Source organism: Protopterus annectens, chromosome 1.part1 (assembly GCF_019279795.1).
Source record: "Protopterus annectens isolate FY-2018-M chromosome 1.part1, PAN1.0, whole genome shotgun sequence".
Classification (NCBI taxonomy): Eukaryota; Metazoa; Chordata; order Ceratodontiformes; family Protopteridae; genus Protopterus; species Protopterus annectens.
The window spans coordinates 1,760,262,511-1,760,277,859 of NC_056726.1; the positions used below are offsets into that span (position 1 = coordinate 1,760,262,511).

General features: G+C 37.6%; 1 protein-coding gene across 1 annotated transcript in view; it reads left to right on the top strand.

Annotated features, from left to right (window-relative positions):
• MAP3K6 (mitogen-activated protein kinase kinase kinase 6) overlaps positions 1 to 15,349 on the top strand; it is a 1,891,200-nt gene that overhangs the window by 1,298,425 nt on the left and 577,426 nt on the right. The window lies entirely within an intron of this gene.

A 15,349-nucleotide genomic window follows, 5' to 3' on the forward strand; every position in this document is an offset into this window, starting at 1 on the left:
TAGAAGGTTAATGTGGTTTTAAAATTAATTAGTATTATCCCCATAAATGATAGAGTACGACTGCTGCTTGTGCACTGATCTGATAGTTTAGTTGCAGATATCAGTCTTGATATAACCTTAACTCAAATCCGTAGTCCTTCCTTCTCACAGGCATTAAGTAGATATATGATCTGAGACTTTTTAAGTCTCATGCAGTTTATCAAGTAATTATTTAATTGAGTGTGTGTTTTGCAAAGTTTCATTTGTTTTTCTTTTAATTCAGACTGAAATGTTGCATTGTAATGTTAATGATTTCACTAGTATTATGAAAGCCGTTGTTTTATTTATTCACTCTCTGTTTCACTTGTGATGATGATAAGGAGGAGAGGATGGAATTATTTTTACCTTGTTGCCTGCAATATAGAAACAAAGAATTTGGGGGGGTATTAGTGCATCCCCCGTACATGGTATGTCTGTTTGCTTCCATTTCTGTATACATCGGCTGCTACTCTTATAGAAGTAGAATGTAACATCAAATATGGGCAGTCTACCACATACATTATTTCAATTTTGTCTTTAACTGCAAATTTTATCCAAGACTCCTGGCTACACTCAGCTTCACTGCTACATATCTCACTCCCTTCATTCAAAAATAAATAAGTAACACAGTGCCTACATGTGACACATGATGAACACACTGGAAAGTTTTGTTTAAAATTGCAAAGTTAGCCTTCACAAAGATTTGACAACCTATTCTTACAGTGTCTGAATACTGCCCACCCTTTTGTCATACCACTTCAAGCACAAATCTAGCTTATTCCAGTTTAAGAGATTTGCTTGGCAAGACTCTCAAGGTTAATTAATGGCCTTTTCATGCTCTGTCATGGCAAAAATTAATTACTGTACCTAAGAATATCTATAAGTATTGATTCATGCAGGTCTGTATTATGTTATTGAAAGGAATTAATCTGGAACGGCTTAAGTATCGAAATTGCCGTTCATCAATGTGTTTTTTGTGAGATTGCAGTACAGTGAAGATCAGGAATTTTGCCCTTTCCTCACTGTAGTGCGATCTCGGACTTGCTATATATAATTAGCCGGGGGGGGGGGGCACAGCCCCCCACAAAAGCGATTTCAATGAATGGCAGTTTCGATATTTAAGCTATTCAGGATTCATTCCTTTCAATAATATAATATAATATAGTCCCAGTTCATACACCAAATATAAGTGACACTGAATAGACAACTGATAGATATTAACATATATCTACATTTGTGGCAACTTGTGGGTCAGTACCAAAGTGGACCGAGAATAAATCTGCAAACTACTGGAAATAAGACTGATATATAATATTCTTATTTTCAGGGCCAGCTTACTACCACACAGTATAATCTCACTGCATCTCTTAAACATGATTGTTTAGAAGTTAGTTCTTGAAGCTATTAATATGCAGCTGTCATCCCACATTCGTAATCTCTATTTATACTTATTCCAGGGTTTAATAACCTTAGAATAATGAAAAATAGGGGGCATGGCCAATATGGCTAACTTATTCACCGATTCCCGGACTATTATTTTCTGAAACAATAGATATGCCTTTTAAGTAAAAGGTTTGTACTGGAGTTGAAGGCTGAAAACATATGTAATTATGTATTTATATTTTAAACTAAAGCATTTTTTCATGATGAGGATGATGATGAGTATAAAGGGTTGTGAAAGACGTACCTGGGGATTCCGTAAACTATGTGTAAGATTAGCCAGAAGCCTACATGGAGTTTGTGTTTGCGTGGTGAGCAGTGGTGCTAATTGCATATTCATGCCACGTACCACATTTAAACATAATCAAGTGAAATTCCTTGACTAGCAACAGTGTTGTCAGCCAGGAAACCATGTAAAGCAACATGAATAGCAGCAAACATATAGACCTGTTCACCTACAGGCAAACTAGATGTGCTGGATTGTGTGGAATAACACAGTGATTACCAGGGTTAATAATATAGCAATGCATATGGGCTAAACACATTACAGGACAGTGTACAGTGCAGAGTATTGTGGAATTCCATTTCAGGCATCCTGTACAAAAGTTGTGTAAATGATCCATAATGGTACATGGACTGTCATTTAAAATAAACAGTCAGGGGAAGTGTCTGTATTGAATAGGGACACACAAACTGTAGGAACGAACACATGGATTGTGGACAGGTGAAGCTTCTTAAAGTACAGCAGAGGAGGTCATTGAGATGAAGACAGTTGTAGCAGGAATACTAATCACATATCAACATGATACAGTAGAGACTGCACATTGTAAAAGTATATTATGTGACTATCACACAAGGTGACAACAATGGAGAAGATGTCTTTGTCATATGAGCATTCTGACACGTACAATGGAGAGGACATCTATCAGGGATGTTATATACAATAGGGGTTAGCTGCATATTGTAAAGCTGTACAAAATAAGTTGTCTGAATATGATTGTAATGTCAGCAAAGGTCTCCACCAAGTGGAACACATAGTTGCAGGCTCATGGACAACAGTAAACTGAAGCACGCACAGGCATGGACAATATCGGAATAATACCCCCAGTAATCCCATGTGTCTGACATAAAATATGTGATTGTGAGTGGTCATACATGTTTTTAAACAACTATTATGAGATGGCAGAGCAAGCAAAGAAAGCCCAAAGAATTAACTGTGTGGTGTGAAATAAATCTAAGATAAGCGATAAAAAAGCACACACACACACACACACACACACACACACACACACACACACACACACACACACACAGAAACACGACCGAGTAAAACAACCACCACATAAAAATGAACGTATTTAATAGAAAAACTGGTAAGTGCTTTCGCTGTGTTAAATAATTTCTTCAAACCAAAAGTGAGAACATACAGCAGCCACATTTAAATAGAATTGCACCACTACCTGTTACACAACTGACCAATGATAGGAATCATATTTTTAAAGATACAGGTACCTGATTTCTATGAAACATGAAACAAAAAACATACTTCTAAGTGATACAGTGGATATAAAATGTATACACATCCTAGTTAAAATGCCAGGTTTTAGTGATATAAAAAATGAGACGACAATAAATCATTTCAAAACTTTTCTCACCTTTAATGTGACCTATAACCTGTGCAATTCAATTGAAAAACAAATTTGTTAGGGGATAAATATAAAAAATAAAAAAACATACAATAAGCTGGTTGCATAAGTGTGCACACCCTTAAACTAATACTTTATTGAAGCACCAATTTTGGATTTTACAAGATTGCAGGACAACTTAGTGGATGACATCATCAGTGGATGCTTGAGAGAAGATGTTGAGAAGCCTGCATAGAATGGATGTGTGGGAATGTGCAACTCTGAAAATATTAGTGCACCATGGCTTTGGAGTGGTAACTGCAGGATACTTAGTTATGCTGTTCTGACTAGACACACACACACACACACACACACACACACACACACACACGCACACACACACACACACACACACACACACACACACACACACACACACACACACACACACACACACACACACACACACACACACACACACACACACCAGGTAACTGCAGTGAGATTAGAACCCCCACCTAAGTACACGGACTGGAGAACTCAGTACTTTACGCTAGAGCCACTGCACAAGTCTGGCTTTTTTAAGGCTGCAGAACAACATATAGTGGATGACATCATCAGTGGATGTTTGAGAAAAGATGTTGGGAGGCCTGCATGAAATGGATGTGGTGGCATGTGCAGCTGTCAAAATATTAGTGCTCTGTAGGTTTAGAGTGGTAACTGGAGGATACTCAGTTATGCTCATCTGACTAGACAGGCAGATACACACAAACACACACACACACACACACACACACACACACACACACACACACACACACACACACACACACACACCAGTTGACTGCAGTGAAAACAGAGCCCCTGCTTGTCTACATACATGGTCTAGAGAGCTCAGTACTTTATGCAAGTGCCACAGCACAAGTTTGACTTTTTGTATTGGTATGGTTTATTTTCATTTATGTAAATGTAAGATTGCTTATGTCATACATGATAATGTAATAAGGGTGTTTCTTGTTAAAAAAAATCTGCAGGAAAACTTTTAGTGAATGACATCTGCAGTGGATGTTGGAGAGAAGATGCTGGGAGCCCTGCATGAAATGGATAGCTAGCCATGTTTAACTGTCAAGATATTAAAGTTGTGCATGTTGATGAGTGTGCAATGCGTAGTATTTGGTGCTGTTTTCCAATGTGCTGGTATACTTTAAGAGACAGCTTTACAAACTATATGCAAACAGGTGTACACGTTACTACAAGTATTGGAAAATCTGAATGTGTATTGTCAGTATAAAGATGTGCATGGTATATAAGAAAACATTTGTTATGCATTTCTGCAGTGTAGTTGATATATTTCAGAACAAGTACTGAGAGAACAAGGTTGCAGTGCATGGGGAAGGTACTTGATTCATTGTAAATATGTGTTATTTTCTTAGATAGTGGCCTCCTTTTGTTTGTGTTTTTGCATATAGTTTCACTGCACGAAGACTAAATGGACAGTAAACAAAAGTAGTACATGCTATTGTCCACTGTGCATAGCACACTGCCGAGCAGTGGGTTTGCTCAGTGGATGGCAAACTCTTTGCACATGCGAGATTCACATTCCTACTGCTTTCCCTATTTCTGCATAGGCAAGCAGCAAGCAGTCATGAGCATCATTGATAACATACTGAGAGTTCTGAGTACTGAGTGTATGAAACACACCTGTTGCTTAGCAGACTTTGTGGCAGCAGGTATAAATGCATTAACACATTTCTTTGGGGTCCCAGATGATATAGGGTTTGAATCCAAGTGGATGTAATAGTTTTAAAGAAGTAGTGATAATGCCAAACTCTGTGCAAAAATAAAGGCCAAAAAGTGAAGGACTTCATTGCTTTTTTATTCTTATGTGTGTTGTATGTGATTCTATTTTTGACCAGATTAAAAGTGTTAAAATGGAGTATATAGGAATGTGCTGAAATGGGGGCACGCAGGGAGGAATAACCAAGGGAAAGCAATATAGGACCATACAGGAGAGAGGTAAGATAGAACTATAGCTATCCACTTCTTTAATAGTGGAGCATGAAAATATGGTACAGTATATTACAATATGATACAGTATATTACCCGAATTTGGACTGTCACCTCAATATACAGGGTTGACAATAACACAATCATGTTGTACAGCCAATTGGACCAAATCAAGTGTGTCAAGAAGACATGTGCAAAGTGAAGGGCTGTTTATGGATCAGTATTTTTTTTTGGGAGGGGGACAGGTGCCCTTTATCTTTTTTTTTTACTTCAGTAAATGGGAAATGTTGGGTAAGGGACCTAGGTATTTCCAGGTCAGGGAAGTAGGGTAGGAGAGGAAGCAGATGCAAACAAACAGGATAAACAAGATAAGACACAGGGACAGTGAGGGATACAGAAGTTTGGAGGACACGATAATTGGGGTTAGGGAGGGGACAACAGAAGTCCAAATCTATCAAACATGGGGACAGTGAAAATCTTGTCCTCACCTGCAGGACTTTCATCACCATCCTCTTTACTCCACTGACTGCTGGAGTGCTTGATGTCCCCTCCTGCTATGGACCATGAGGGAGAGTAGCCTCTCCATCCAGTGTAGGCATACACCAGTTGTGATGTGCATGACCACATGCACCAACCCTGGAATCTCTTGTTGGGTGATAAAATCCCCACCTCTGCTAGTACTCCTGGAGGATACCACAGAACCATCTTCTGGGGTAGTGCTACCTGAGGAGGCAGGTAGTGCAAGGGCAGCAGAGGCAGTATTGCCAGGTGTGGTCCCAGATGTGTTGGAAGTCAGTGCTGGAGACAGTAGAGCAGGGGTAGGCTGAACCACTGGGGTTGACCTACCTCCCTGTGCTGTAAAGCATTTTGTGATTGGTTAGAGATGGATGACATGGAAACATTTTGATGATACATAGGGAAAAAAAGGAGATAAGGATTGGGGTGAGAGAGGAAAAAAGAGATAAAATTAGTACCATTATATGTGAAATACAATGCATTATCACAATAATACAACATTTTATCTGGAAGTTTACATTTAAGTATGCTTTCTGACAACTACAAACAATAATTATGGATTGCTCAAAGTAATCTTTGTAATGTGCAGATATTGCACATATGCTTGGTCCAATTATACAGATTAAAGTTAACAGTAGGGCATTTGTATCACTTGTGTAGAATTTAATTTATGTAATATTTTTAAAGGATTGCACTATTTTACACTTGCTACTTGTGGTATTTGAACCCACAACATCTGACTCCAGTCTTACACTTGCCTCCTGCAGTTGGTTTGTGCTACAGACTAAAGCATGCATACTTGCTTTTACAGTTAGAATATGCATGCATACTTTGATACAACTGTATAGAATAGAAAACAAAAAATTTAAAAGCTACAGTAATGCCTCTCTTGTGCTGTATACATACGCCGTACTTCTCTCAGTCTCTTAAGATGCTCGGCATGGGCATCCATATTTGCACTGAGTTCTGCATTAGCTGTGTAAAGAACAGAAGAGGATTATGCATACGAGTCATGCCTCTCTTTAAGTTTTTTATCTGTTTTAAATTCTCTTTATTATTATACTTACACAGCTGTGGGATGTTACTAGTTCGGAACACATCTAGCCAATGGTTGAGTGTATCCCTCTTGGGCCTTTTTAGGTCATTAACATGATGCCTGCACTGTTCTCCAGTGAGTGGAATGCCAATTGTACTGGATAAAGCCTTGGCCAGACTGTACCAAGCTTCATTTTTGTACTGGGAGCTGGCATATTCCCCTGCAAAAGCCTTTGGCTATGGAGCTTTATAAGGAGTCCAGTAAAGAGATTGAACTCCTGAACATCCCATTTCTGTGCACTAAATGAAGCACCTTCCCTTCTAACACCAGGCATGTCCAACCAGAAAACAGCGATAGATAATGATTTCCTGACAATGGGTGTTATCACATTTACAAATAGTGCGCAAACCTGATCATCAATGCCAACCGTGTTTGCAGGATGTTAAGTGGAAAGTAACAGTGCCAAAAAGAGAGGAAAACAGTTTGGGAAACTGGAAGGTTAATTTGAACCTTGATATTAGTTTGAGGGTTATTGGATGCTGTAACTGTTAGGTGATTTAACTTTGCAGACATTCACTGGGGGCATGGATTTCATGACCTGACACATGTTTGGTTTGGCTTTTTACAATGAATAAAACTGATTGTACAGTGCGAGATTCAAACCTATGCATAAGAGATAAAACATTTTCATCCACAGCAGTGATTTTCCATCTTTATGGATGTTTCTAATAATCCTCTTATTGATGAAGAATTAAGCTGGTATCATCATAGTACCAATGAACATATACAAGAGGACACTCTGAATTATTTAAAAGTAAGTTAAAACAGTTTGAAGAGACCGTGTGCCACTTTTAAACATTTGCAATGGCAGAGACATAGTTTTTCAGCATATCTGAAATGTAAAGCTGTTCCTCTTGGTCTTAGGATATTAAAAAATCCTATATACCACAGTAAATATACAGACCTTTTGAGGAGGTGGCAGCTTATTAATTTAATTTGCTCATTAAAATATATGGAGCTTATGAATGCCTTTTTCCTACCAATTGAGCAAGATTTATGGATGGACATTGAGCTAAAATATACTGAGCTGATCTCCATGGTTGAACTGAATGTGCACTCTAATTTGCTGCATGAAATGCAGGAACATTTACAGGCATATGGGAAATGGCTTGTAGAAACAAAAAAAGGAAGTTGCTAAGACACCTAAATGATTTTAAAAGGAGCAATGTATTTGTGGGGCCTCAGGAAGGGAATAGAGCTCCTAAAAAGAATTTTGTGATTGAGAATGATGGAAATCCCAATAATTTATCTCAGTTGGCCACTTTAAATCAAAGAACCCCCATTTTCTAATGCTGCACCATTCAGTGAAACAGTATTGACCTCCTTAACCAATCGGGTTGAGCATAGCAGCCAATGCCCTCCCAGTGTGGTTTTAACAGGAGCCGAGCAGAATGATGTCATCATCAATGGCCCAAAGAGACATGAGTTAGTTGATACACAAACTGATGAGCAGGAACAATCTACTGTCAATGCTACCTCTGTGAGAGCCCTGGATCCCATTGACAGTTGGTTTTCTTTTTTATTGGAGGAACCATTCCCAGTGGAAGAAACAAAGCCTTAGAAGGAATATTCAGCACAACAAAGGAAACAGTTGTTTCAGATACCTGTAACCAGAGGCCAAACAACAAAGAGATGAATTACGTAGTATTTAATCTATCTAAATACATCCTGCATGCAGATGAGTTATCTATTATCTCAAAGGGTCTGAGTTTTGTGCTTTCTTTAGTGGCAGACATTGCTAAAACATTAGCATAGGTAAAGTATTTTACAAGGACATTAAATTTAAAAGTTTTACGTGGTAATAACAGAAAGAACTGTGTTAACAAATGGAAGAGGTCTAGCCTATTTATTCTACAAAGTAATAATTTAATCCAAGTGTTTGAAAGGGCTGTGGAAAAAGACCTTTATAAGTTATGCAACAATCAAAATGTGAAGTTTTTTTAATTTAGCTAGATGTGAGCAAAGTGCCATTAATAAACTGATTAGTAATAAAGAAATTGTTATAAAAAATGCAGATAAAGGTGGAGAGATTGTTTTAGACACTAGTTTTTATATTGAATCCATGAATATGCTGTTAAATAGTGCTGACTATATTAAAATTACAAACCATGAATGTAATGTCATTATAACTAATGTGTTACAGTATAAAGAATTTTTTTGAGCAAAACAGAATAGATAAGGATACATTTGATTATTTAATGGTGAACAAACCCATAATTTCATTTATTTATGGGCTTCCTAAGCTACATAAATCTATGACTAAGCCTACACTCAGACCTATAGTATCTGCTACAGGTTGGGTAACTGAACCCACATCAAAGTTTTTAGAAAGCCAATTAAAAGTGGGCTTTGAAAAGACTGGGACAATCATTAAGGAGACAAATGATTTTTGAAGCAACTATATGATTGGTATAAGAATGTAAATTTTACTGATTTTTTTTGTAACTTTAGATGGGGATTCACTATTTACTGTAATACCTAATGACACTGGAGTTTCTTACGTGAAAGAATATTTGTTAGATTTTACTGAATACCCTCAACAGTATATTAATCTGCTATGTGACTTATTACATATGATTTTGTTGAATAATGTGTTTTTATTTCAAAAACAACTTTATCTCCAAAAGAGAGGCATAGCAATGGCCAATCTGTTGCTAACAGTTATGCAAATATTGTTATGTTTATATGGGAATGGAATTTTATTCTATCCACAGATAATGGTTTAGCGAGGAATGCTATTTTTTACCGTAGATTCATGGATGATTTTTTTTTTTTATATGGAGAGGTAGTGTTGATAGTTTTAATATGTTTTTTGAATATTTATCCTCCACGGGTTTCCTTTTAACATTTAAAAAAAACAATATCAACTGAAAGTATTGACTTTTTGGACATAACAGTCTTCATTGACATCAACAATATTTGAAATACTCATTTGTATAGAAAACCAGTGAAGAGAAATGCATATTTATATTGTGACAGCGTGCACCCACAATTTATGTTTGATAGCATAGTTAGGAATCAGCTTTATAGGGTTGCAAGGCTGAACACGATTGATGAGAACATGAGTTGCAACTACATTACACTGCTGCAGACTTTGTTAGTAGAGGTTATAATAAGTGGAACATATTAGAGATTTGTGAGGATGTTAAAGAGCTGTAGATCTACCACAGCTAAGCCACTGTTCTCAGAAGCTAGCCAAGAGGTACTAGGGAATAAATGTCCACATGGTAAATTTAGATACATTTAACATATAATCAAAGTACTGCCAATAAGAAAATAATTGGGAAATGCTGGCACATCCTACAGGATATCCCAGAACTACAGATGGCAGCCGATGAGAGACCATGCATTGGCTATAAGAACAATCAAAGCTTGAAGCAGTTGTTATGTTAAAAAGAGAAGACACATATATCTAGGAAGACACGACCAATTAAGAATGGTACCTCTGAATGTGGCAGATATACTTTCTGTAGTTTCATTTGTTGTGATAAATACTTTACTCATCCAGTTTCTAACAAGATCTTTAGACTTAATGCATATGGTAATTGTGAAACTAGAAATTTTGTCTATCTGGCTAGATGTTTTGCATGTCAAGCATTTTATGTGGGTAAAATGAACCAGAAGTTACAAGATTGTATCTGTAACCACCTGTCTGAGATTAAAAGAGAAATAGTTACAAATTAACTATTTAAACACATTAGAGACAATAGCTCTGGACATAGTTTTAAATTTTCAATTTTAAGAGTAGTTGACAATAATATATGTGGGGGTAATGTTAATGATTTTACTGAAAAGGAAGAATTTAATTGGATTTTATGCTTAGGGGATACATATTTTGCCTGATTTGAATGGCTATATTTTTTTAAAGCCTTTATTGAAAGAGAAACACAAGCAAACCTAATTGTTAACATGTGACCCACTCTGATATTATATAAATGGTGGATGGTACTCTTTGTATTTTTTGTTTGATATGCCTGAAGAAGCCTTGTTTAAGGTGAAATTTTTCACTAGTGGTTTTAAAAGTTGTTTGAGACTAATAAACCTCTTCATTACCAGCTGCTCATGGTACCAGTGACTTCTATTTTACTTGTTTGATTTTCCATCTTTGCCACAGAAAAATTGTTTATCAGACATAGTCATGAATTATTTATAAATACATATGACAGATTGAGGTGTTAACCATATATATGTGTGTCCTGACAAGGTCCTTGTTTATGTATTCATTTGCGTATGTGTCTTATTGAAGTGTGAAGGCCATCCAAGTTCTAATAGCAGAATTATGCTTACAGAAACATAGTAGACCGTATACCCTCAGTCATACATGTGAACCTTCAAAGTACAATAAGGGTGTGTTATCTTTCATATATATATATTTCATGTGAGCTCCATCGCTATGCATAGGTACTGTTATTTATAATTATGTATAAATTATTATAAGTGATATTGAATATAATGTGAAATGGAATAACAGTAAAAAATGTCTGGAATTTCCTGTATTAGAACCCAGGACCATGTGTATGGCAGCCCTACTCTTACATCTGTTGCCAAAAGACTCTTGAAATCACAGTTAGATATTTTCCTGTTCATTACTATAAACTGAACTGTAACAACATTAAAAATATGTTGCACTTCCAGTATTAAAAACCTGGACCATCTGTATTACAGCCCTACACTTACACCTGCTGCCACAGGAATAATTAAATAGTTGGATATTTCCCTGTTTGTTATTAACTTCTGTGTGTTAACCACCACCCAATGCCACTTAGTGTGTTTGCGCAGTGCCCAGCACAGTTGATACAATATATCTATTTTGAAATTGTATATTGTCTGCTTCTTTTCTGCAGGTGTTCTGTGACTGCAGGTGTTGAGGAAGCTTGCTAACTGCCTTGAAACATTGCTTAGCAGTGTTGTGTGATTAAAAGCAAAAAATGCACAATGTATCATTTTTTGACATTTAAAATGTCTACATCCTGTCTGCAGGTGTTCAGTCAGCTTCCTGTGTGGACCATCGGTCCAGGTTTGCAAGATGATAAGTGTCATGCAAACAAGATCAGCAAAGCTAAACCTGTTTTAGCATTGTGATCAATGTTTATTAGGTGTCATCCTTAAAAGACAAAGGTGGGACTTCAACCCTAATGTACAGATAGTATGTGGTGTGTGGATCAACATGTTTTGCAGATGTTCTAAACACATAGGTGATTCACAAATGTAGTTGATGCATTGATTATCAAAAAAGTACATTATATGACATTTATTAATTTCCCATGTTTGCGCTAAGCCAATAAAAAAACACTACAAAATATATATTAGTACAGATCAAAGATTTTTACACAAGTCTGTATTTGAACTTTTACACCAATGAACCTTCAAAACAGAGTGTAATGGTATGTTATCCCTATTTGCCTCAGAAACAGCTTTGCAGCAGAGAATGAAAATCATTGTGCATACAAGCAAGTCCAAAAGCATCCACACTTTCAAGAAAACATATGGCACTTATACATTTCTGATTTGTTTGTACATGTATTAATTTTGGATGTAGTGCAATGAGTGATCACACAACCATTTCTGACTATTGTTTGCAGAAATGCAGCTCTGTCTTATCTCTGTATGGTGGTCAGTCTTCTTTTGTCTGAGCAGTAATCTAAGACATGCAGTCTGTAAGGCATTTTGTATCATTGTCCTTAAAATGTCAGAGGATATTCAATGGCAATAATATACAGTTTTCAACCAATGCAGGGGAGGTTAGATGTTACTGAACAAAAACTGTGAAATGTGTGCAACTTACTTACTTTTAAAACATTGATGGAATTACTTCTATACTTTGTAAGTCTAGCCTGGCTAACACTCCCACTGGAGGTTAGCGAGTCTGAATTGCTGTTGTGTTTTCCTTCTCCCTACCAGTAATTATTCACAGATGCAATCCATTAGCAACAAATACTGAGAGAGTGCCTGCACTATGTTTACATGTGATACACCAAGCCAAAAATTTGGGATTCAGCAAATCTAATGAGCTCACACCTGATTTGCATCTTCACCATGCTCACAGCCCTGAATCTACACTATAAAAGGGTAACCATGTAGCTAGGGAACCTGAAGGTGAGGAGACTTGTTTATGTTGGTAACACAGTTGAAGACTGCTATTACTTTGGATTTATCTGCACAGAAAAGTACTGATCCTGATAAGGTATTATTGCATTTTTTCAGTTAGATAGTGCATATGCTCAGATGCCAGTTAGAAAAATATTTTATATGTGCTTTAACAAATACTGCTTTTATCTGTATGCACTTTTTAGACGTTTACTGATGGGTATAGGCATTTTGATCAGGGCATGTTACTTTCACAGATGCACAGCCGTATTAACTTTCATCACACATGTTAAATGTTACAACTCTTTCTCTTTACACTCTTCTTTTGTTATTTCTATGAAATATAAATGTCATATTGTAAATGGCACCAGAGTTAGCCTTCTAGGATGGCCCATAGACACCTCTAGGGGAGTGCCGGCCATAGGTGCAGCTGTTAGTTACACCAAAATGAACATTTTGTAGTTAATGTGTACACATGTTATTGTGACAGTTTCTTTGATAGCAATTATAACAATTCATTGAAAGTTCCTGATTCTTTTGTTTGTTAGCAAAATGGCATTGGCTTGTTGTTTTGGGGTGGGAGAGCCAAGTTCCATGTCTGTGTTGGCACAAAGAAAATTGTATAGAGGTTTGCTTTGCTATTGTTAGTCCCCTAGTTTTGGATCCAGCCTTGCTTTGTGTTTGATTGTGATATGTTAAAACCACATAAATCCTTTTTATATTTGAATATATTTGATTTTTTTCTCCAGTGGGTAATATTTAAAAAAAGTCCTTATTCGTTATATCTAAGCAGTACTTTTGTTTATATCTATTAGCTTTCTTTTCTACTGTATGTCAATTAGGACTATGGCACTCAAGCATCTCAATCCCTGCAACTCCCCCCCCCCCTCCTTCGGTGACCTTGACAATGATGTTATTCTACAAACTTTTAGGCAACATTGTGGCTTTCTACTTGAGAGAGGGTGTAGGTATATGTCTGGAAAAATGCAAATTTGGCAACAGATAGAGGAAGATGTGAATGCTGTTGAGGTCTGCAGCAGGACATATGATCAGGTGCATCATAGGGCCACTGACACATTTTCATCAGCCTGGAGAAGAGCAGCTGCAGTGGACAGTGGACAGATAGCTACCAGGAGGGGGGCTGATACAGAGCCAACACTGACACCAAATGAAGAGTTCCTGTCCACTGTTAGAGATCTGGAGAGCTCAGTGGAACGTTCACAACAGCATGTGGTTGATGTTGGTGCTGCTGTTTTAGGGAGGACAAGTATGTCCCAGGAGGAGCTTCCAGGTACATGTTACTATTGTCAATTGTTAAATTTTGCTTCTGTATTAAAATATTGACAAGAATAACCATTTTTTGGGGAGAGTAGTTGTTGCAGTTAACATATTCTGGTTCATTACACATGGGCTTGGGGTGGAGGTGTCATCCAAGTTTCTGTTACATGTATTATTAATGGACATATAAAGGGAAAAAAAACTTTTTCACCCTTTGTGCTACTGTTAATTGTGATGATGGTGTCCTTACCTTTTGCTCAACTTCTTCTAGGACGATACTTCATCAGAACTAGGGAGTCATCTGCACAAGGTAAGCCAAACATTTTTATTTCGATACTGATGAACAGTTAACAGAAATATTTATTTTAGCCATATGTGTGATGGGATTGTCAGTGTATTGCTGTACTGTCTGTAATAGTGGCACCACTGTTAGTTTGCTAACATATATTGAACTGCAGTAGTGTATTTATTAACTTATTGTCTGTATTTGTTGTTTATTATCACAGGTAATCCTGACAGTGGTAGTGTAGGACTCTTACCACGTGATGTCAGAATATCAGCAAACTCTGATGATGATGGTGGCCAGAGGCACAGTTGGGGGGTGCAGAGGTTGAATTTGATACTGAGGATGACATTCAGCCATTCCCTGTAATTCCATCAGTCACAGCCAATAGGCCTATGGCAACCTTTTCCAGTGAACCCTCAGATATTGGACAGGTGAAGGATGAAACGCTCAATCAGAGTAGTGTGGTTACTGTGGCTTCAGTGCCTCTTGACTTTGGCCATAGCCAAAGTGTGGGTGAGGTGCCACGCAGGACAGTTGTCAGGAGTGCTCAGAGGAAGCCTGCTGTCCACCCTCCATCTGAACCAGGTGTGTCTTTACATGCTAATCATCATATATTTAAGACTGTCGTGGAGGTGCAGGCATATTCCAGTAGGGCCTCCAAAGAAATGTTTAGGGTTGTAGATGTGGCACAGGCTGAAATGTGTGACTGCCTCCAGCATGTTGCCAATTTAATGGATCAGATGAATGACACATTGGAACAGGTGGTGCCTGTGATGGAATGTCTGCTGGGAGGGGGACAGCATCCATGTGGGCGTAGGTTAGCCACATCATCTGATGTTGGCCAATGTGGCTGTACCCAATCATGCTGCCATAGTGGCACTATCTCCACTGCTTTGTCAGTGGTTGTGGTGTCCACACTCAGATGAGACAGGCCATTGGGTCGCGGTCTTGGGCATATTCGTGAGGAGAGCTTGTCCAGCAGACATCAGTCATGTT